General features: G+C 45.2%; 1 protein-coding gene across 1 annotated transcript in view; it reads right to left on the bottom strand.

Annotated features, from left to right (window-relative positions):
• LOC144824465 (uncharacterized) overlaps nucleotides 1–25,216 on the bottom strand; it is a 304,812-nt gene extending 279,596 nt beyond the window's left edge. Inside the window, exon 1 of the mRNA XM_078683558.1 lies at nucleotides 25,145–25,216. The gene's annotated coding sequence lies outside the window, so the exon portion shown is untranslated. The remainder of the gene's footprint in view (nucleotides 1–25,144) is intronic.
• Between the last annotated feature and the right edge of the window lie 216 nt (nucleotides 25,217–25,432).

Raw genomic sequence — 25,432 nt, forward strand, 5'->3', positions numbered from 1 at the left:
GTAATTTTGTTACGTGGAATGTTCGAGGTCTTGGACATCCTGTCAAGCGTCAAAAGGTATTGTCACATTTATCTAAGCTTAATTCCCAAATTGTTTTTCTTCAAGAATCTCATTGTACTGATGTTGAATCACTTAAACTGTAAAGACAATGGGTGGGCCAAGTTGTCTACTCTCCTTCTACCAACAAAAAAGGGGGTGTTGCTATATTATTTCACAAAGCTTTGTCTTTTCAAATACTTTCTACTCAAAATGATGAGGAAGGGCGATGGGTAATGGCTAAGGTTGTGATTCAAAACAAAACATTAGTTTTATTAAACATATATGGCCCTGTCCGACCTAATCCGTTCATTTTGGAGTGACATTAAAATTCTTCTTTCCTCCATTGATTGTCCCAATATCATAGTTGCCGGTGATTTTAACCAATGGCTAGATCCTTTCTCTGCCCTTTGGACAGTTTCTTCGAGTCCATCGGAACTGTTCTACCCCAGAAACTTTTAAACGCCATGCAGAGGAGCTTTCTAAACAGTTGCGAGAGAGACACTACCCCAAGAAATTGGTCCAACGTTCATTTAAACGAGCAGCCAACAATCATCGTGATGCTCTGTTGGAACCACGTACAGATAAACCACCACTGGATCGTCTGACTTTAGTGAGTACGTTCAACACTAAATCGAACTATGTTCAAAAAGTGATTAGAAAGCACTGGAGAATTTTGAACAGTGGAAAAGAAAAGATCCCCTTTCCGCTTTTTGCCTTTAAACGCTCAACTAACCTGAGGGATCGTTTGGTACACACACGACCTAAAGCCACACCCAGGAGAGAGCTAGGCACATTATGGGACCTCCCGCCGGTGGTAGGGCACCACCCCTGCGGGGGATGTTCCATTTGCCCTCTAACAACTAAAATCATGAGCGTGGACATTGGGACAGATAAGCCTTGGGAGTTGCGGCAGTTTACAAACTGCAACAGCGCCAACTTGATTTACCTGATTACTTGCACGTGCAATGAAAGATACGTGGGCATGACCACGAGAAAGGTGCGTGTGAGGATGCAGGAACACAAAAGTACTTTCCGCTGTAAGAAAGACATTTCTAAACTTACCAAGCACTTTATCACGTGTAATCATGCCGAGACAGACTTTAAATGGCATGTTCTTGAGAAACCACACATTCCACCACATGTGAGCGATGTGTCCAGATATCTTTTCATTCGGGAACAAAAGTGGGTGTTCAAATTGGGGACAGACAAACAAGGGCTGAACGATGACATTCCGTGGTTCGCCCTGTCCTGAGCATTTGTTTATTCCACCCATGTATTTATTCAGGGTTATGCGTTGGGCATACCGGTGAACAGGATCTTTATGATCGGTGTTTGTACATAACATGATTCTTCTTTTGAGCGTTATCCACTACATATGATTCCTTCATACACATTTGGTTTGGGGTCTGAGGCTCTGTACCGGTGATATCCTTTTCCAGCGTCTCGCGCATGGTAGGGTAGTCTGATGACTCATTCAGTATTTCTTTTGGGCATATGTGATGGCGATCACTGTTCTCAGGGTAGCTGTTTACAGCGACTATACCCCTAAAGAACCCTTAACAGGATAGGGGTCCGCTATTTTACTAATACTCTTTGTCCACGTTTGGTACAACCTTTCTGCAGCCTTACTTTATGCCCGTATACGCGCTAATACCAAGGCTTGACCCAGCGGTGTACCATATGATAGCGAGTGCGTCTTGCTACGCTTACATGGCACTTGTTATTCTGGTATGTCTAATGACATATGTGACAATGGTTGATAGCAATTGCGTCCTAGTATTTGAGCGGAAGCCTGTTCGACCTTATAACACTTATAACCAAAAAACTACATTTACTAATGACATGACGTCATCTTGTAGTTCTTTACCGCCTATCCGAAGGTACGGGCTTTGCAGGCGGCCATGGCTGAGTGTGCCGGTTGCTACTCGTGTAAACGGCAGAGTTTGCAAGTCCCTACTTCCTGAGTGAGCGGTACTATAATCAGGCATGCCTGTTGTGTGTGCGAGTTGTGGCAGGAGACCGCGCTTTGCCTCGCTCCACCAGCAATGCGGAAGGACGTCCCGTAGATAGAACTACATTTTTGAATGACGTGACGTCATTCGGTAGTTCGAGACCGGCAATACACGCGAGAACACGCTCGCGCGGCTGGGCATGTTTGGGAGACAGGGCATTGCCAAGAGTGGGGCATTACTAGTTCCCGAGACCTCCAGCGAGTATTACTAAGTAGGTAAGCGGCAGGTGTATATAAATGTACAGATAAGGGGGTGATCATGAGAGGGATGGCGACCGGGCCAGCCACGCCCCCGTAGTTAGCGGTTGGCTGGGTGATGCCAAGCTTAACAGTCAAGTAGCCAGAACTCACAGGTGACTGGGCCTCCCCCTGACTCAGTCACAGCCGGAGATACCGACGGACAGGTATGATTACCTGCGTCGCTAGCCTAATACTAGAGGCGTGCATTGTGCCAGACTTATGTGGTAATTAAGAAGCTGTGCATATAGCAGGTTTCGTTTAGCCTATAGTTGACAGGGAGTTGGATAGAGGTTGTGTGTGAACCTTTTGATGGGTGTTAACTAGCTCCATGTACAGAACACCGTGGACTACGTAGATTTATACATCGCCAGAGCAGTATCTTGTCTGGGCTTCTGGGCTTTGTATTTTACGCAGTTGGTTTTGTTATTGTAGAGCGGGGTCTCATATATCCTGAGCCAGGTCCAGGAAGAGGTGAGGTCCACTCCCCGGACACTCTGGGTGAGTAAGCAAGCATTTACATTTTTTATGGAACAATTTAATATGTTTTCTACAGACCAGTGTAGCGGATTGTGATTTTCCTGTATGTTTGTCCTCCCTAAACAGTAAATATACAACCAGGTTCCAAAGAGAGGAGTTGACACAGTCGAAGGAACATTATATCCTTTACTGGTTTTCACTTGTGTGTTTTTTTCTTATTTTTCACACTTTATTCACAACCGATGCAGTAGTATTACTTTAGAACAGAGACCCTGACGAAAGCCGAAGGAGTTATCCCTTAGTGGCTGAAACATGTTGGTCTCCTCGCAGCTATTTGTTTGGACTGCGATGACGATATTATACTGTTCTTGTTTTTATTAAGGAAGGGGCCAACAATTATTAAAGTTTTCAGGGTTGAGTTCCCTATCCTTTTTTAAGCTCACCACTTACCTTTTTTTGCTTACACTGCACTTCCCATCATATCAACACTATGTGGTAGTACCAAGTGATTGTGGGTCGCTACCCCGCATCTGGTTATCGGGGTATGCCGGTCTCAATGATCTAGAGACACAATACCCGATAAGGACTTCCAAATGATAATATTGATCATTACAAGACTATTGATGGGAATCCTACACCAGGGGTGACTCACGTTACTGGTTCTTCACATCTTGTGATCTGGTTTGTTAGTATTATGGTTGTGTTCGTACCCCTGTACTACTGACAGGGCGTTGACGAACAGAGGATTACGATTGAATCCGTATCTAGACCCCTAAGTTTGTAGTTTTCTGTTGTTTCCTATGGGGGATAATACTTAGGCTCGGTCGGTAAACATCCCTCTAGCCCTGCAATAGATTGTGTTTTTCAATAGATCCTTTCTCTGACAGACTTTCTACTTGTAAATTCCAGCCTTATAAAACCCATAAGTCATTCCAATCTGCCATTACCTCTCGCCTGTTATACGATGCTTGGAAAACTTGTAATCCTGACTCTCTTGAATATACTTTTTTTTCTAATGTGCATCATACTCGTTCCAGGATCGACTACATTTTGGTTAGTAAGTCTCTACTTCCCTCCCTCCAAAAATCCGAAATCGGTTCAATTTTTATTTCAGACCATGCACCTGTTTATTCTGTTTTGGACCTATCTCTCTCCTCATCTAAATTTAGTCGTTGGAAATTCAATACCTTCCTTTTGTCTGATAATGCTTTCATAAAAGAAGTTACTAACTTTATTAATGAATTTTTTGACTTCAACAATCCACTCGACACCTCTATTCCTAACAATTGGGATGCTTTTAAGGCTGCACTTCGAGCCTTCACTATTTCTTATGTCTCTAAAAAAAAGAAACTAAATAATCCAAATATGAGAAACAATTACAACTTATTAAAAACCTTGAACATACATACTTCTCCTCTAAATCCACTGATACCCTTCAAAATCTGATTGTAGCGAAAACTGAGCTTAATAAAATTGCTACTTTTGAAGCCTGTAATACCCTACTCAAGATTAAATTCAAATTCCATGGGGGACAAAATAAAGCGGGAAAAATGTTAGCTAACTACTTAAAAATCAAATCTGAACGTAAAACTATTGGTCCGATTCTCAACGAATCTAACAATCGGTTAGTCTCATTTGATGAAGAAATTGCTGCGGTTTTTCATGATTACTATCAATTTCTTTATACTGATGACACACACCCGTCTGATCAGAACTTATATTCTTTTATCTCTGGTCTCCCTCCACCGCCATCACTTCCTGAGGAATTTGAGCAACTTGAAAAGGATATTACTCTTCAAGAAGTGCTTAAAGCTATTAATTCTTTGAAAAAATCGAAGGCACCAGGTCCTGATGGTGTGCCTATTGAATTCTATTCTACTTTTCATTCAATTTTTGCTCCCAAATTATTGCAACTTTTTAATTCATTTAATTCTAATGCTAAAGCCTCTGGGTCCTTTATGGACGCATTGATTGTAATTATTGCTAAACCTGACAAAGACCATTCCCTTTGTAAAAATTACCGTCCTATATCTCTGATTAACTATGATTGTAAAATTTTCGCAAAAATTCTAGCATCCCGCCTTGATTTCGTTATTCCCCTTTTGATTAAAACCGATCAAGTTGGATTTGTAAAAGGCAGATTGGCCTCTGATAATGCCCGTATGTTTTCTAATATTATTTCTCATGGCAAAAAATGTAAAGACCCTCTTGCAGCCCTATCCTTGGATGCTGAGAAGGCCTTTGATCGTATCAATTGGCAATTTATGTTTCAAACTCTCCAGTCGTTTGGTTTTGGTCCCTCTTTTATTTCATTTGTCAAACTTTTATATTCTTCCCCCCGAGCTAGTATTTTTGTTAATAATCAATTTTCGAAGTTTTTTTCACTGTCTAGGGGTACTAGACAAGGCTGCCCTCTATTCCCGTTATTGTTTATCCTCTGCCTTGAACCTTTTTTGGAACGAATCAGAACTAATTCGCAGATTACTGGCTTTAAGCTCTCCTCTGTTGAAACTAAAATCTCTGCTTATGTGGATGACATATTGATTTATATGGCTAACCCGGTTGATTCTCTTCCCCATTTTTTGGACGAGGTTTGCTTGTACTGCTCTATATCGGGTTATAAGCTTAACAAGCTTAACTTGTTTAAAACAGAAGTATTACCCCTAAATTCTATTTGTTATCAGTACATGTTCAATACTACGGATTTCACTTGGTGTCCCTCCAAAATTAAGTACCTAGGTATTTGGTTCTCCTCGTCATTAGCTGACACACTTAAATTTACCTTTAATGCACTTCTACTGAAACTTCAATCTCTCCTCCAAAGTTGGTCCCCCTTATTCCTTTCATGGTGGGGTAGATTGGACACTATCAAAATGATGATAACCCCTCATGTGTTATATACCGTTTATATGCTCCCTTTTAAAATTCCTACTGTTTATTTCTCTCGTATAAATTCCATTTGTACCAAATTCCTCTGGAGTAATAATAACCCACGTATTGCTTTAAGTAAGCTTATTCACCCTAAAAATGAGGGTGGTGTTCGCTTTCCCAATTTTAAAACCTACCATTCTGCTTTTTTGATTAAACAATCATTTTCTTTAGCCTATGATTTTTCAGACACTCCAGTTCCTCGATGGGTTCTTTTTGAACGCTCACTGTTAAAGGATTTTTCTTTTCAACATATTGTTTTCATGTCCAATTGTTCTTTTTTGACTACAGTCCCCGTTCTAAAATATTCCCAATCGTTGCTTTTTGACACATTCACTAAGAATTTTTCACCTCTACAATGTTTTCTATCTTCTATTGTATGTTACAACAAATTCCTTAAATACAAAGGCAAATCTTTCTACTACAAATACTGGAAGGAAAAGGGCAACTCTTTTGTCCATCAATTTCTTTCTAACCTCTCTGTCATCCCTTTTCATGATATACAAATAGTTTACCAACTACCTAATTCCCTGTTTCATGAATATACCATCATCACGAATGCCATACAATCCCATTTATCTACCCTGGTTTTGCCTCCTACCTCTCCACTTATTACTCCCTCCTCACCTTTATACCCTTTATTCTCGACTCAATGACCTAAAGCTGCACTTGTTTATAAGTTGTTGTTATCAAATGTATTATCAAATGTATTAGTTCGTTCTAAATCCTCTGTTGAGATTGCTTGGGAAAATGACCTATCTGTTTCCCTTCCTATAATAACTTGGGATAAACTATGGTCCAAACTGTTTAAAGTTTCTGCTTCTGCACGTATTACTCAATCTTTGTTTTTTATTTATCATAGAGTTATTATTACCCCTATTAGTATTTGTAAGTTCTCACCATCATCTTCTCCACTTTGTTGGTCCACTTGAACGGGCCTTGGTCAGTGTTGTTTCTGCTGTTGCACCATCTTCTTTCCCATTGTTTGCATCTTTGTTTCACTTCAATGAGTTCTGGGATGTACCAGATGGCTGATTTGGTGGATCTGTGCATTCTAACTGGTTTGGTGAAGGGGGCTCGGTCAGCTGCTCTGGTGATGCAGGCGTTGAAGTTCTCTGCTGCTTGATCCAGGCTGGGAAGATGTCGAGATGGGAGCTGCTCAGGGTACTGGTCTATTGCTGCTCAGTGACCTTGGTCCAGCTACAGAAACAGGTGTGGGGCTCCGGCAATGCTGAAATATACGATGGAGAGATCGCACTAGGTGAGTTCCGAAGTGTGGATCTATGTGACTCTGTCGCTGGTTTTGAAGAAGAAGGTGACCAGCGTGTGTTCTGCTCTGTGCATATGGTCTGCAACCAGCTGTGTGAGGCTGATGTGGCTCATTAGTTCTGGGAGGTCAGTGGCGCTGGTGTTGGTAGGGTCGTCCAGATGGAATAGAGGCCTCCCAGGAAAAAGAAGTATTCAGATTCGATGGAGAGCATGGTGATGAAATCTGTGATGGTATCACTGAGGCCGGTGTGTAGTCCATGGGACCTCAATGGCATGCCCTTACAGATATAGACAAGTCTTCTGTGAATAATGATTCTCATTCTTTTCCCTTTCGATGTTTTTATTTTTAGTTCTAGACTATAATTATGCATTATATCAACGCTACCATACCCTAATAAACATATTGTCATCTTTACAATCTTGTACTTATTCATATGGTTTGTCCCATCACATCATGGTACGCTATTATTTAGCTTATTCTCTCTATGGATATATACAATTGTGTGAAATATGTCAATTTGGTTACACCCCAGAGATGGAACTATTGCGTCAATGAAATAATCAATACTATCAGGTTTCATTTTATGTATAAGAAGCTATATGTGGTCAGAACGTATCAAAATGTTATCCAAAATAAGTTTATAGCAATTTTATATTAGATTCTTTCTCAAGTTATATACTTGAATAAACCTGTATATCCCATTTGGTTCCCTGCCAGCAATAACAATGTAATCATTATTTTACCTACACCATTGGTTGAAGAGTACAATCAGAACTATTGAATGTCTTGTAATCTGACATATTTTTGGAATACTGGATTGTAAATATAAGTTGACATTTCTTTTTCACCAGTGATCTAGGTTGGGGTTCTGGTTGCAGAATTGTTTGTTATTCACATTTTAAAACATAAGTTTTCACCATTTTAATAGGAATAATATTTTGGATAGGTTTGCATTATTTGTGGGCTTGAGAAAATCCCTTCTGGGATAAAACGCATCTGTGGATGTCAAGTTGTTCCTGATTAAATAAGAAACATAATGTTTTGAAATAAACATACTTCAAGGAGCTTGGATTATCTTCACCTTTGTGAATTACTTTCATACCAAACTAGTTTAACTGTTTACAATATTACTGTGTGCACACTAATCTGATCAACACAGAATCTAATACAATGCCTCTGCTGCCAAGTTCACCCTGCTCAGTGTCAGAACTAGCCAGCAGTAATTTCTACAATGAAAGTTCGGTTTTGCACATTGTTAGAAATTTGATTTTTGGTAGGCTAGGGCATGGGCATAGCCAGGCAAAAAACATTGTTCTAGTCAGGATAAGGGAGTTACACTTCTAAAATAACCCCTGCTCACCCCCTTGGTAGCTTGACACGAGCAGCCAGGCTTATGTTAGAGGCAGTGTGTAAAGCATTTGCACATAGCCAACAGTAATACAGTGTAGGCACTACAAAATGACACCACACCAGTTTAGAAAACGAATCCACAATACTATGCTTAAAAATCTGCAGTTATCAAAATAAGTTTCAAACACAGTTCCTTGATGTCGATAGCTCCGACCGGGGCTATCAGAGTGTTGTGAACAAAAAATCCAACAGTTCTGGCTGGTCGCTGGGTCGCGTTCCCGCTACGGTGTCGGAAAGACCAGCAAACAGTACCTGTGAGAAATGCAGGGCCTTGAGACCCTTGAAGTCACTCGTGTTGCTGAACGACCTCCTCTCTGATGAAATCAGGAGAGCTGGCAGGCGTCGGGTGCTGTGGTGTGAAGTGCATCGGTTCAGCGTGCGGTGCCCCCAGGTCGCGTAGCGAGCAGCAGCTGGGTGACAGCGTTAGGTGAGACCAGGGTCGCATGCCAGATGAAGGCGGTGCTCGCCACAGTGCTAGAAGGCCACGGTGCAAGCAGCGTCGTCGTCGGTGCTGCGGCACTGTCGTCAGTCAACGAACTGTAGTTGATGGCGCCGGCATCGGTAGGCCAAGGCTGCGGTGCGGAATGTGGTCGGTGTGTCGTATAGCTTAACGAGTGGTGCGCTCGAACCATGGTGCAAGCAGCGGTCTCGATTTCAGCTTGGGGCGATGTCATCAGTGACACCCAGGCTTCGTTGTGAAGTGAGGCGGTGGAGTGTGCGGTGCCCACAGGTCATGGTGCAAGCAGCGGCTCAGTGGTGGCGTCAGATGGGGTAGTCGGTGAGACCAGGGTCACGGTGCGGCGTTGCGGCAGTGCTCTCTGCGGTGCCAAGGCTTTGCCGTGAAGCGAGGCAGTGCGGAGTGCGGTGCCCACAGGTCGCTGTGAGAGCAGCGGCTCGGTAGCGGCGTCGGATGGCCTCGTTGGTGAGGCCAGGATTGCGGTACGGTGGTGCTCTCTGCGGTGCCAAAGCTCCAATGTGAAGCAAGGCGGTGCGGAGTGAGGTACCCACAGGTCACGGTGCAAGCAGCGGCTCGGTGGCGGCATGAACAGGTGGCGTTGTGAGACCAAGGTTGCGGTGCGGCATTGCAGCAGTGTTTTCTGCGGTGCTTTCAGGACACAGAGTCGGCAGCGGCAGCGTAGATGTCATCGAGTTAGTTTTCTTCTAGTTGCAGCACAAAACACACTGACCCCAGTGCTGCGGTTAGAAGAACTTCTAGAAGAAAGTCTTTGCTGTTCCTGAGACTTTATGGACAGGGGGCAAGCTCTACCTGAAGCCCTTGGAAAGACTCACAAATTCGGTTGCAGAAAGTCCAGTCCAGGCTTTCACTGCCCAAGACAGAAGCAGCCACTGCAGGTTAGCCCAGCAAAGCACTCAGCAAAGCAGTTGTTCCTATTCACAGCTTCTCCGGCTCTTCTTCTTGGCAGTCTTCTTGATCCAGATGAGTTCTAAAGGTCAGGGGTCTGGGCCCCAGTATTTGTACCCAAACATCCTTTGATCCTCTAGGCAGAGGGTGTCTGTGCCCAGTCAGAACCAGGTCTGCCTTCTCTGGTGTGAATTCCTGGCAGGAGGTACAGACGGCATTGTCAGAGGCATACCAGGCCCTTTGAGGTACAAGGAAATCTCCTCCCACTTCCCCCATTGCAGCCCAGGTCTATTCAGCCCTTTCCTGACCCTACCTATACTATCTGGAGCCCTCCTGCTCCCCAGCCTTCAGTCATCCGAATCCCAGACAGGCAATCCACATTCCAGCAGAGGCACACAGGATGATTGAGCAAGAAAATACTTACTTTCTAAAAGTGGTATTTTCAAACACAGCATGTAAGAATCACCTTCACTAAAAGATGCATCTTTAGAGTCTGAGTTCAGGCGTACTAAACTTCATTTTCTTACCTATTTTCCGGGGCTCGTTATGTTTATAAAATGTTAATAACAAACTTCCCATTCTGTCCAATGGGGAACAGGTAGCCTTGCCATAGTGAAAAACGAAATGGGCTGTAATTCACTATCAGGACATGTCACACACACCAGGGCATGTCCTACCTTTCACATACACTGCACCCTGCCCACAGGGGTACCTTGAGCCTACCTTAGGGGTGCCTGACATGTAAGAAAAGGGAAGGTGGGGGACTAGCAAGTGTGTGCACTGGCCAAATCGACATGACAGTTACAAACTACACGCAGACTCTGCAATGGCAGGTTTGAGGTACCTTCTCAGGGCTACTCACGTGGGCGGCACAATCAGTGCGGCATGCCCACGAGTAGCATTTGATTCACAGGCCCTGGCACACTCAGTGCACTTAACTAGGGACTAACAAGTAAATCAAATATCTAATCATGGAAACACCAATCCATAGCACAATTCACACAGAGAGCATTTGCACTTTAGCACTGATTAGCAGTGGTAAAGTGCACAGAGCCCTAAAACCAACACAAACCGGTCAGGAAAAGATAGTAGGAAGAAGCAAAAAGTTTGGGGTTAACCCTCCAAAAAGGACCATTTCCAACACACATATGCAAATCCTTTGGTAAAAAAGACATACTGGAATATAATTCACATTGCGTATTAAAAACCTTTAATAATTAAAGGGGTAATACCAGGTTTATGTAATTTGACTAGAAATGGAACACTAGGAGTTACAAACTTACCTTTTCTTTAGTATAGCCTTTGTTGGGGAAAAAAACAACCAGCTTGTTCCATCACATGACCCTAACTCCAGAAATTAAATTTAAATCATACATTGAAATATATTGAACTCAAGCAATGTTTTATCTGTGACTAAAGAGGAGTATGCTTCAGGCAGAAGATAGCATGTTTCCCCACATCTAGTACTGCAAGTCAGTCTTCGATTCAGGTTCCAAACAATGTAACAGTTCCCGAGACACCAAGCACCATAGCAATAAGACATGACACCAACCAAAACCCTTCCCCTTCACATTGTAAAGCTAATCATTTTTATTTGGAAAACTTTCATTTCCTTTATCACAGCTGGACAACTAGGCGCCAATAACAACTTTCTGTTAAAGCTGGAACACTTTCCTTTTGATATAAGTGATATTTCATGATATCTAAAGCTTAGGAAGGTGCACAAGACAGGCAATCAGAAGAGGTTGCTTTGGAGAATTAGCACCTTTGGGACGCGAGCCACAGAACGAGGTCGTACCCATGCAAGTAGTGGTAGTAGTTAGTCACTCTGAACTGTCTTATCCTGGGTATAGGAGGATTTGTATACCTTTGAGTGGCACAAATTGTGATCATATGGAAGCTGTAATGTGTTCACAATGCATCTCAGAATTTTCTACAGCAAGTTTTCCTCAACAAAATATATCTCCAGCTAAATCCACGTCGTAGCGAACACTATACTTACTATAGTGAAGCGCTCAAGTCACTTGAAAAGCCCACAATTTGCTGCCAGCGGTGGCTCCTCCCCTATGCCGGAGGAGCGTCACCCCACTGCCTGGCTCAGAGCCAGCAAATGTAAAATAAAACGATGTTCTTGCATCGCTTTATTTTGCATTTGCGGGTCTTGGCCAGCGCTGTTGGGTGGGGCGGTGCTGGGGCATGGGAAGAGGAGTGCTATGTACATTCCACTCCCTAAGTGCCCATGTGTGTTTGGCCTGCCGTCTCAGGCCGACCAAAACACACATATGCACTTAGGTTCTCTCCAGCCCAGCTGCATTGAGCAGCCAGACTGGAGAAACCCCACAGACTTCATGGCCTGAGCGGAGCGTCTTTCTAGCCCGTCCAAGCCAATCCTTGCGCTGCTCTGCAGCACGGGTATTGGATGGGAGTCTGGCCACCGGGCTGCTGGGACCAGGCGGGAAGAGGAAAGGTGGCGTGACATGACACTGGAGGCCGGCGGCTAAAGGTATGTTTCTTTAAAAAAATTAAATAAAAAGGTTTCTAACCCCCTGCGACCTCTCCCGCGTTCCCTCCACCCGCCCATCACCCTTTGTTTAAGGCTGCCACTCTGCACTCTCATGCCTCATTCAGTGTTAAACATAACTATGTCTTTGAGTAGTTACCCTCTACACTGGGTTAAAGAGCATTTTCATATGGAGCACTTCCTGGCACTTTAGGCATGTTAAAAAGACCGACACTTGCAGCTTGGTCATTGAGCTTTCATTGTCCTGGTTGGGTTAAATAGACATTTTAATCGGAAAACTAATTTCCTGCTGTAGCTCTTTTTGCATTTTAGATCTCAGTGAAGAAGGCTGCGGCTGAGCTGCTTCTCATTGGAACTCTTCAGCCACACTCGCTTGCGGTTTAGGAATGTTGAATCTATATCCTCGATTAATTGTGTAAACGGTGTTTAGTCTGAAAGCAGGTCATAAGCATGAGCTGCAATATTAAGAAACTATGCTGAGCATGAAATAGTATGCACATTTTATTGCAAAACAACAACATATGTGCAAGCTTAAACACCATAAAAGGGTGAACAGAGTCCCAGACCATGCAGCTTTTTGGAAAATAACTACTTGGAAAATGTGTGCGACAAATTGAATTGCTCCGGAGTATGATATTATCAGGTGGTATTATTAAATAATAATAACATTTTTCATACATGGCATGACCTAAGTACTATTGTTTCTAAACGATGTGGCTAACATGTATGCTATTGTTCAACAATAAGATTGAAAGACGGCTCCGGAACCACACGTCTGCAGCCGCTTATCAACTATGCCATTTTAATCAAACTAAATAACACTTACTTTATCCACATTGAAAGGATAACTAGGCTGACTCTACCTCAACTTCAATCTTTAACCTACACTTTTACACCTTGATCTCTGCAGCATGGACTTAACATCTCTGAACTATCATGATGACATTATAAACGTACCTGGGCATCTCCTCTCAAGCCCACAAGTGAACAAGCGATGCCTGAACGTGCCAAGGCTGTAGCTGAAAGGGATTCACGCCACTCCCTCACATCGTTCATTCTAAGCCCAGGGGTCGGCGAGTAGGAGCTGGCCCTGGAGAACATCCCAACACAACTGTGATCCAGTCCTGTTCTCAACCCGATGATGGCAGACCAACTACTGTGACCATTGGAACAGAATGGAGACTTTGAAGACATTCCTCGCCAGGGGAAAGGGACCATGGGATCCCTCATGCCAGGTGGGCGGGGGAAGGGAGGACTCGCGTTAAACGTATATGTAGGACTGGGTAGCGGTGCACTCTAATTGGTAACCGTCCATCGTAGTGACCCCCCACCTTCCAGATGGAGCATGCTAATGGATCCTTAGTTATGGTTTGCATGACTTGTTGCTGTTCCGATCAGGGAGCTGGTATTGGGGTTATTGTATCGGATTTTCATTCTGTGGGAACACAACACACAGTAGCAAAGGAAGAGAGGGGTTGGAGAACCATGCAGGCCGATATGGGCCAGCTTCTAGGGGAGGTATGCACTGACCCAGCGTTGCACAAAGGCAGAAGACACACTCACCCACTTACCTGTGCCAGCCTTGCCCTCGCCACTCTCCCCTGCATCCAACGAACGAACTCCGGCGGCAGATCCTTCTCCTACCTAGCCGCCAAGACCTGGAACACCCTCCCTACCCACATACGGCAGACCCAAGACCTACTCGCCTTCAGAAGACCCCTCAAGACCTGGCTGTTCGAGCAGTAGCAGCACCCCCCCTCTCCCCTCAGCGCCTTGAGACCCTCACGGGTACGTAGCGCGCTCTACAAGTACTCTGATTGATTGACCTACATATGATGTCAACTGAAATGTCCAGGTTTTGGCTACCCCCAGACGGCAGCATCTGGTATATTCCTACCTGAGGCATCGACAGACCCACATCGCATACATACAAGAAACGCACATGACCATGACAGAACTTGGCAAATTGTGGAAGAGATAGAGATACCAAGGGCCAGATGTATGACCATTTTGCAAGTGCAAAATCCGCCGTAAATCGATTTGCGCATGCAAAATTGGTCGTATGCAATGTACGACACGCTCTAGCAAAACCAAATTTTGAGATGCGACAGAACACTGACTCCCAATAAAAGCAATCGGTAATTGCATTTCCAAAATAGCGAGTCGCTAGTTGCGAGTCACTATTTATAATGTATAGACCAGTAGCAAATAGCGCCGATGCTCAAAATGGCCTGCTTGCACATGCAATTTACCATGAAACAAAAACAATTGGTAACCAGGCCAAAACTATAAAAACAAGCATTGGCATAGCTAATAGGTCTCACTTTTGGGACCTTATAAGTATTTAGTTATGCAGCAAAATATCCTTGATGCAACAACATCACCTGTTCCATGGCTACACACATAAGGTCCCAAAGGCAAGACTTATTGGCTATGCCAATGCTTGTTACTTATGTTTCACAATAACGATTATCAGGACGCCGAGGAGCGCTAAAAATCCAAATGCCCTTCGAGGCCTTACACATGAGAAGGTGGTGCTAGGCAACTACACATGGCATAACATGTGCAGATATTTCAATAGAAATCCATGCAACGCTTGTTGTATCATTACTCCGTAATGCGCATAGGTCTGCATGCATTCATTAGCATTAATATGTTTACCAGGCTGGGCGTGCATGCAATCATTTCAGGAATGTACACATATATTAAAGATGTATGTTGGCAGTGGGATCGTAGACAGCATTGTGCAGAGTAATGCAGATTGAGTGAGATGTGTTGCCTTTTGTCTGGATGGATATCTGATGTCACCTTAAAGGATGGCGCCCTAATAAACACAGGCCGGTGAGTGGTGAATTCATGCAGCCAGAACAAAAATCCCTAACCCAGTACTAACAACAGCAAAAAAAACCTGGTTGGGGCAGTCACTGTGGTAACTTTCGTTCAATAATTAACTTCTTCTGAAAAAAACGGCATGGTTTTACCTCGCTAGGCCAGTTGGTAGCACGCCGTGCTCAATAACTGAGCTTTCACTCAGGAACGCAATGCATTCTTGGGGCGGATCACTTCACTCAAGGCAACTGATCTGTTGAAACTTTGAGAGGACAGTTTATTCTGACCGGTGGTGACTGCAGGTTTAACCCCTTCCATGCTGCCGTCGGCCAATGGCCCATGGCAGCACTACCTTGCCTGACATAGAGGATGCTGGAGAGAGGGGGGAGGTAAGAAGGGAGAGTGATAGAGGAGGAGACAAACAGAGAAAAAGAGCTAGAGAGAGAGCAGGAGCTGTGAGAGAGGGGTGAAGAGAAAGAGAGCAAGTAATGGCGGAAGAACGACAGGGAAGCGGCAGGCATGTAAAGAGAGTAGAGGGGAGTAAAGGGGAAGAGAGAGGGCCGATAGGCAAAGAGCGGGAGAAATGGGGCGAGAGATGGAAGAAAAGATGGAGGGGGGAAAAAAGAGACAAGAATAAAGTCAAAAAGAGGAGCAGGACAAAGAAGAAGGAGGAGAAACAAGTGCATGCGCCTCGCGCTCAAAGTTAAAAAAACAAGCTTAAATCAAAGCAAGCAAAACACGCGGCCGCGAGATGCACTCCGTGGTGGGGGAGGAGCGTAGAAGCATGCGCTTGGGAGAGCAAGCGATAGGAAAGTCAGATGGCGCCTGATCAAGGCATGCGAGGAATGTGCGTTACTGTGCGCATAACCGCACGCTCTAGGCCACACAAAAAGCTGTGGTCGGCTTTTTAAAGCCCACTCACTAAATGTCTCGCCAGAGTAGCACATGCGCTGGCTCAGGCAAGACCTAAACAGCCCCAGAATGCATAAGAAATCTTTTCAGAGTTGCTGCCCTGTACGTGAAAGCGGGGAGGATGCGGATTCTGGCTGCTCAGCAGAGGCGGCAGAGACTGGAGAGGATATTCAGAGTCAGGCTAACCTTGTTTGAGAAGTCAGAGATATATGAGCAGTACCGGCTGAGTAGCACTGACATCCTAGATCACCTTGAAGCCACACTTGGAAAGCGGAACCCAGCGATGCAATGCAATCCTCACACATGTCCAGGTGTTGTGCTCCCTCCACTTATTGGCCACTGGTAGTTACCAAGATGTCATTGCAGTGGCTGGAGGGATGTTGCAGAGTGCGCTTTTGTGTTTCTTCCACAATTTCTTAGATGACATGCTCCACCACATACACCAACACATCTACTTGCCCAGGGATGATGTGGAAGTAGATAATACCAAACCGCAATTCTACAATTTAGCAAGGTTTCCAAAGGTCATTGAGTGCATAAATGGTATTCATGTGCCCATCTGTCCCCCATCTCACATCAAATACATATTTCAGAATAGAAAAAGCACACATTCCTTCAACATACAAGTTGTCTGCAATGCAAACAACATCATCACTAACATTGTGGCCAAATATCCAGGGAGCATCCATGACTCATACATCTTCAGACACAGTGGCATATACCAAAAATTAGAAAGAGGTGACTGATGAAGGATACCTACTAGGTACTCATACTTCATGTCCACAGTGATATGACTGTGTCTGCATGTTGTCTCACCATCATATTTCCCTTACCAGGTGATAGTGCGTATGGATACTCACACTGTACCTGTCTCCCAACAACCCACATGAAAGGCGGTACATCATGGCACATAGGCGCACCAGGTCCGTGATTGAGAGCACATTTGACATCCTTAAATCATGCTTCTGGTGCCTTCAGAAGAGTGGCAGAGCCTTGCAGTATGCACCTGAGACGGGAAACACCCATTACATCGATGTCAATACATCGCCATGCTATTGCACCGCGACTTTTACATCGCAGGATCGTTGACATCGCATGCTTTTACTACGCATGCTACAACGGCGCGATGCCATTAACATCGCATGCAATTACAACGCAATGCATGTTAATGGCAGCTTTACAGGTCTCGTGCAAATGTGTATCACGCAAAAATAAGCTCCCTAACTTCCCAAGTGCCACCATTTTTATTCAGCCGCTTTTGACCTCACCGGCAAACACCATCGCAACCGAAACTGGCTACAATCTAAAAGAAAGGCCCTGCTGCTTGGGAGAGACAACTTTTCCTTGTCAGCAGAGCATCGCAAACAAAAAGTGCATATGCTTTGCAAAATGCAGACAAGCCCCCTAATTCAGCTTAAAATAAAGTCCACATTTGTAAAGCGCACAATCACCCGTAAGGGTCTCTAGGCGCTGGGGGCCGTCGGGAAGATTAAGCAAGCTATTGCCCAGAGTCACATGGTGCTGGGCTAACCTGCCGCCGGAGCCGGGGATCGAACCGTGGTCCCCAGATTCCAGCGTCAGTCGCCCTGGCCGCGGCGCCACACCTCTATCTAGTGTACTGACAGCTCAAAATCAATGGCAACTGCAAACAAGTTTGCTGCACTTTCTACCTCTTGTGTAAAGTCATGTATGAAGGCTCACTGCTATCACCTTTCCTTCCAACTCTTTGTCCTCGACAACCAGCTTTACAGGCCTCGTGCAAACTGGCTACGCAAATCTGTGATGCTGAGACCGTATGATGTGTGTGTGGAGGGAGGGTGGATGGATGGATGGATGGATGCATGATGTGTGGGTGGATGGGTGCATGGATGGATGTATGGGTGGGTGGGTGGATGGATGGATGGATGGATAAAAGTGTGGATGGGTGCATGATGTGTGGGTGGCTGGATGGGTGGATGGATGCATGGATGGATGTATGGGTGGGCGTCTGGATGGATGGATGAGTGGATGGGTGTATGGGTGAATGGATGCATGGATGGGTGTATGATGATGTGTGTGTGGTGGGTGGGTGGATGGATGGATGGATGCATGATGTGTGGGTGGATGGGTGCATGGATGGATGTATGGGTGGGTGGGTGGATGGATGGATGGATGGATGGATAAAAGTGTGGATGGGTGCATGATGTGTGGGTGGCTGGATGGGTGGATGGATGCATGGATGGATGTATGGGTGGGTGTCTGGATGGATGGATGAGTGGATGGATGGTGGATGGATGGATGGATGGATGGGAGGAAGGATGGCGGATGGATAGATGGATGCTTAGCATAGTGTGCCACCCGACTTGTATTTTGTTGTTTCCGTCATTGCATCCAAATATATGATACAAGTCACATCATAAATACAAGTCAGGACTATTGGCTTTGTCAGTGTGCCACCCGACTTGTATTTTGCTGTTTCCGTCATTGCATCCAAATATGTGATACAAGTCACATCAAAAATACAAGTCAGGACTATTGGCTTTGTCAGTGTGCCGCCCGACTTGTATGTTGCTGTTTCCGTCATTGCATCCAAATATATGATACAAGTCATATCATAAATACAAGTCAGGACTATTGGCTTTGTCAGTGTGCCGCCCGACTTGTATTTTGCTGTTTCTGTCATTGCATCCAAATATATGATACAAGTGTTACATCATAAATACAAGTCAGAACTATTGGCTTTGTCAGTGTGCCGCCCGACTTGTATTTTGCTATTTGCATCATTGCATCCAAATATATGATACAAGTGTCACATCATAAATACAAGTCAGGACTTTTGGCTTTGTCAGTGTGCCGCCCAACTTGTATTTTGCTGTTTCTGTCATTGCATCCAAATATGTGATACAAGTGTCACATCATAAATACAAGTCAGGACTATTGGCTTTGTCAGTGTGCCGCCCGACTTGTATTTTGCTGTTTCCGTCATTCCATCCAAATATGTGATACAAGTGTCACATCATAACTACACGTCAGGACTATTGGCTTTGTCAGTGTGCCGCCCAACTTGTATTTTGCTGTTTCCGTCATTGCATCCAAATGTGTGATACAAGTCACATCATAAATACAATTCAGGACTATTGGCTTTGTCATTGTGCCGCCCCAACTTGTATTTTGCTGTTTCCGTCATTGCATCCAAATATGTGATACAAGTCACATCATAAATACAAGTCAGGACTATTGGCTTTGTCAGTGTGCCGCCCGACTTGAATTTTACAGTTTCGGTCATTGCATCCAAATATATAGTACAAGTGTCACATCATAAATAAAAGTCAGGACTATTGGCTTTGTCAGTGTGCCGCCCGACTTGTATTTTGCTGTTGCCGTCATTGCATCCAAATATATGATAAAAGTGTCACATCATAAATACAAGTCAGGACTATTAGCTTTGTCGGTGGTTCTTAGTTGCACAAGATAAATAAACAGCAACTATGGCTTGTATATAATATTGAAAAAGCTTTGTGCTCGGTGGAATCAGAATGCCACATGTGACCATGAGCCAAAACTCTTAAATCGCCGACCATCATAGATTAGGATCGGGCCTTCCAAGCCTTCCTAAGTGGTAGTCAGCTCCCTGTTACTGCTGTGTGTGTGTATTATTAACTAATAATTATTGACTCTAATTATTATCTCTAAATTATGTATTAACATTTTGTACTACGGTAAACACAATGCTTACACGACAAACACTAATACACGGCTAAACATTTTTAATACCGTGTACTTATTATCCTACTCACATGATATTGTTATATTAAAACCCGTTGTTACCCGACATCACGTTTGGCGGAGTTATTAGACTCTGGCAAACAAAAAGCATAGTAACAGGAGGCGATATCATCTACTGCGTTGTAGTGCCACTAACCATCTGGGACACAGCAATCGCGTGGTAACGGCATGCGATGTAAATGCGTGCTATGTAATTGTTTTTGCGATGTTAAAACTACGTTGTAATACCATGCGTAGTTACGGTTTGTGATGTACCGTCACACATCCACCTGAGAATGTCTGCAAAATAGTGGCAACAAGTGCCATGCTCCACAACATGGCCTGCAGGGGTGGCTTGCCCATGTATGTGTCTGATTCAGATTCTGAGTTTGATGACCCAGGACCACCTGCCCAACAGCCAAGGGAGGAAAGCTCAGCAGCAGAGGGGAGAAGGCCCAGGGACCACATAACCAACAATTATTTTGCAAGGTACGTCTGAAACATTGACACTACCCTCTACAAATGACAACACAAATTGTGATTTCAACAATAAATCTTTACCTTTTCAGTGAAATTGTTCTCCCTCTCTCACAGCTCCACCATTAAGTGAGGCCTTCTCCCGAGCCGCTGCACTCTCGAGTGTTGGTGTTCGTCCCCGGTGGTCCAGAGGACCTCTGTCTCCTTTTTCTTGCTCTACTTTTTCTCTCCTTGTTCACTTGTTTTTTTCCCTTATTTCTATCTCCCCTCTTCACTCTCCTTCTGGGTCTTTTCTCCGTTTTCACTCGTTTTCCCCTCATTTCAAGCTCCCCTTCACTCTCCTTCTGTGATTTTCCTCTGTTTTCACTTGCTTTTTACCCTCATCTCAATCTTCCCCTTTCACTCTCCTTCTGTGTCCTCTGTGTCTCTCCTTCACTCTTCTTGCATTTTGCTGCCTTATTTGCACTTTTCCCTCTCTTTTTGCCTTTTTCCTTTTGCCTCTTTCAGCCCGTTTTTCTCCGCCGCTGCTGCCCCCGCAACCCATCCCCCCAGTACGACCGTCCCAATCCAGCTCCCCTCCCCACTTCCACCTCCCAGCTGTCCAGCCCTTCCGACCCCTACTTAATGGCGGCGCGCCACTGGCATGCCAAAGGCAAGCCCGTCTGCACCTGTCCGCGACCAGACTACAACCAGTGCCAGGTACCCTGGATCTCTGCACCGCCAACTCTACGACCCAGCGGCACTCCACACTCTCAACCCAGGCCGCAACAACAACTGCAAGCTAGCATCACCAGTCGACACCCACGGACCCTTCAGTTGTCACTGCTGCTGGCACACCTGCCGCACCGCCAAGACCACGGACCCAGAGCAACCCACCCGCAAGAACACAACCGAACCGAAGACCCTTCAATGCATCCTCCTCAACGTCCAATCCCTCCACAAACACACCACCGAAATCTGGAACCTCCTCAACAGCACCAGCCCGGACGTGGCATTCTTTACCGAAACCTGGACCAACACCACCTCGGGACCGGACATCGCCAATGCCATTCCCCAAGGATACAAGGTCTCCAGGAATGACTGCCCCACCCGCCCGGGAGGAGGAATCGCCATCGTCCACAAATCCACCCTCCACCTGAGCACACTCCCCGACGAGCCCACAGACCTGATAGAACACCTTCACTTCAAGCTACCGGCCAGCCCTACCTCCAGCCTCCGAGGAACCCTCATCTACCGACCCCCTGGACCCCATGGACTTTTCACCAACTCCATCACGGACATCATCTCCCTGCATGCCATTGCGTCCACCGACTACATCCTACTGGGAGACCTCAACTTCCACCTCAACAACCAAATGGACCCCAGCACCACATCCCTCCTGGACAACCTCCACAACATTGTACTTCACCAGATCGTGACCGAACCCTCGCACTCAGCAGGATACACCTTCAATCTCCTCTTCACAACAGGAAACTCCATCACCATCAGCCACACCAACGAACTACCATGGACTGACCATCGACACATTCACTTCACCTTCAGAACACCCACCATCCACAGACACCAGCACCTGCTCCCACGAAGAAACTGGACCAGAATCACCAACAAACAGCGAACCTCATCACTCAGCAACTCCACCCCAACCATTGCGGAAACCGACGACCCCAACACCGCAGCCCAAACCCTGCACAGATGGGTTTCCGACAGTGCCAACACCATAGCCCCTCTCAAGAAAAACAACAACACCCATGCCAAGAAAGCTAGATGGTTCACCACTGAATTTCGAGAGTCCAGACGCACTTGCCGCCGCCTCGAAAAGGCCTGTAGGAACACCCAATCCACGGTAGCCCACAACAACTTTAGAGCCTCCACCAGCGCCCCCCACCAACTCATCAGAAAAACAAGGAAAAATTGATTGAAGACAGAATCTCCACTCATGCACACAAAAGCAAAGAACTCTTCAACATCATTAAGGAGCTCGCCCAACCCACCAGCAAGTCCACCAACATCCCTTCCTCACAAAACCTCTGCGACAAACTCAGCACTTTTTTCCACCACAAAATCAAGAGCATTTACGACAACTTTGACGAAGACAACCAACACACTGAACCCTCATCAACCTGATGAACCACCCGACACCCTAAAGCCATTGATCGACAACTGGAAGGCCTCACCACTGAAGACACACTGAAGACGATGAAGTCAATCCACTCGGGGGCCCCCACGGACCCCTGCCTCACCACATTTTTAAAAGAGCTGCCGACACCATCACACCCATGCTCTGCCACACCATCAACCGCACCCTGGCAACCGCCTCGCTCCCCGACGACTGGAAACATGCCAAAATCAACCCCCTCCTGAAGAAACCTTCAGCGGACCCCACCGACCTCATAAACTACACACCCATCTCCCTGCTCCAGTTCCCAGCGAAAGTCATCGAGAAAGCCATCTACAGTCAACTCGCCACATTCATCGAAGAGCACAACATCCTCGACTTCTACAATCCAGCTTCGGAAAAAACCACAGTACGGAAACCGCCCTCCTCGCCGCAAATTATGACATCCGCACCCTATTGGACAAAGGAGAAACGGCAGCCCTCATCCTCCTCGACCTCTCAGCGGCATTCGACACAGGCTCTCATCGCACGCTAATACGCAGACTCCACGACGCAGGGATCCAAGACAAGGCCCTCGACTGGATGCGCTCCTTCCTCTCTAGCAGAACGCAGCGGGTCAGACTCCCCCCTTTCCTCTCAGACCCTAAACCTACCACCTGCGGAGTCCCCCACAGGTCCTACCTCAGCCCTACTCTCTTCAACGTCTACATGGCTCCGCTCGCCCCCATCATCAGAACCTACGGACTCAACATTGTGTCATAACCACCAACAAAACGGAAGTACTCATCATGGGCCCAAACCCCGATGCCAGGAACGACACCTGGTGGCCCCCTGCTGCCCTCAGAAGCCCGCCCACCCCCATGGACCACGCACGTAACCTGGTAATCATCCTGCACTCAGAGCTCAAAATGGACCACCAGATCAACTCTGTCTCATCCTCCTGCTTCCACACCCTCCGCCTCCTAAGTAAGACCTTCAAATGGATCACTCTCGAACACAGAAAGACCGTCACTCACGCCCTGGTCACCAGCAGACTCGACTACGGCAACGCACTCTATGCCCGAATAAACAAAAGCCTCACCAGCAAGCTACAGAACATCTAAAACGCCACCACAAGACTGGTCCTCAACCAGCCAAGACACAGCCACATCTCCCAGCACCTGCGCACACTCCACTGGCTCCCCATCGAAGCTAGAGTCACCTTCAAGATGCTGACCCACGCTCACAAGGCCCTCCATGACACCGGACCAGCATACCTGAACAGCCAACTCAAATTTCAAGCACCCCAAAGGACCCTACGATCAGCCCAGCTCTCCTACGCCATGGTTCCCCGCACCAGAAAAAACAGATCGGGAGTCCGCCCATTCTCCTTCCTGGCGGCTAGAGCCTGGAACGCCCTTCCGCTCCACCTTAGATGGACAACATCGCCCTCCATCTTCGCAAGAAACCTCAAAACTTGGCTCTTCAACAAACCACCTCTTTGATGGACTAAAACCTGCCCCCCGCCCCACTACCCCCAGCGCGTGAGACCCTTACAGGTGAGTAGTCGCACTTAACAAACACCTGATTGATTGATTGATTGATTGATACCTTTATTATGTGAGCTTACTCAAATAATTTTAGGCCAACCTGTCTATCTCATCCGCATAACTTAAGAAGAACATAACTGCAATGTGGTTAAGGCACCACAAAATAAACAAAAAAGGTTGGGCTACTGAATGGCATGTGATTGGTAACAAGTCATTTCCTGCCTCTACTCCCAGCATGGGGGAGCTTGAAAGTGGAATTACAGCCTGGTGGCTGCTGCTTCTCCGCAGAGGACATACTACTGCGGCTGGACACCTCACTATCTGCTGCCTCTGTTGCTCCTCCACTGGCAAACATGTTAGTCGGCATTGACAATCGAAAAGTTGGTAGTAGCGTTCCCTAAAGGGAAAGACCGAGCATCAAAAGAAACAGTGTGACAAATGATAAGTACAAGAGTGGATAGTAATGAAATGTATATATATCGGGGTGCTAGAGAAGCTAAGGGCACCTACTACCAAACGGTGCTATCAGCACGTTACAAGTAACATGCACATGAACATTTGAAAAGCAGCTGGTACAGCACAGCCCTATTAATTATAATGAATCCAAAAGTGAGCATATTGGATATTTGTTTATCATAACTTAAAATGATCAATCCCTATAGTTATAAGGCGAGAATAATACATTCCAATCCTGTACAGGGCTTCAGTGGTAATCCATGAACACCTTCCGTTGAAAAATTATTTTTATTGTCGCTAAAGAAATTCCCAGGAATTACTGAAGCCAACACGTGTTTCATCTGTACACATCTGTATTCAGACTTTCTCAAGGCTGGAAAAATAGACATTTATATAATCAATAAATTACTATATTGTACATCTTAATACAAACACTAATACTGTTAATGAGACCGAGAGTCTGTAATAAAATTACAATCATATCATTCATTGATAGAAATAGAAGACCTTGTGATATAAGAACTTATGGCACAAAATGTGATATTTAAAGACACTATAATTACTGTCAAAGAATAAAGGTACAACACCCGGTGACAGCAAGAGAATTAAGCATTTGAAGCTAAAGATAACCGTAGGAGGAAAGACAATAGAAAAAGGTAAGAACCATACCCATCGGTGTAAAACAAGGTATGTGAGAGACTGTTAAACTCATAGAAGTCCCAGAAGACCAGTAAAACGACATACATAGTTAACAAAGAAAAAAGTGACCCAGAGTGATCCAAAACCCTAAATTATCATGTTGAAAAAACAATCAACACCCACCACAATGACAATGTTGTAGGTTGAAGGTCCAAGGCACAACGGATGATAAGTACGAATGATGATTAAGTATGAATTCAATATGTTCATGTATAAGACCGAAATTCTATTGGAAATGAAAAAAGTATAAAAGGATCATTTGAAAATATTGATATAAGAACTATATAAAAAGTAATACCAATCCAATTGCCAACTGTCATATATCACTGAGACTTTGGTGTACAGAACACCATCTATTCTTACATATGGGTACCAATCAATCAATCAATCAATCAATCAATCATTTATAGA

Source organism: Lissotriton helveticus, chromosome 3_1 (genome assembly GCF_964261635.1).
Source record: "Lissotriton helveticus chromosome 3_1, aLisHel1.1, whole genome shotgun sequence".
NCBI lineage: Eukaryota > Metazoa > Chordata > Amphibia > Caudata > Salamandridae > Lissotriton > Lissotriton helveticus.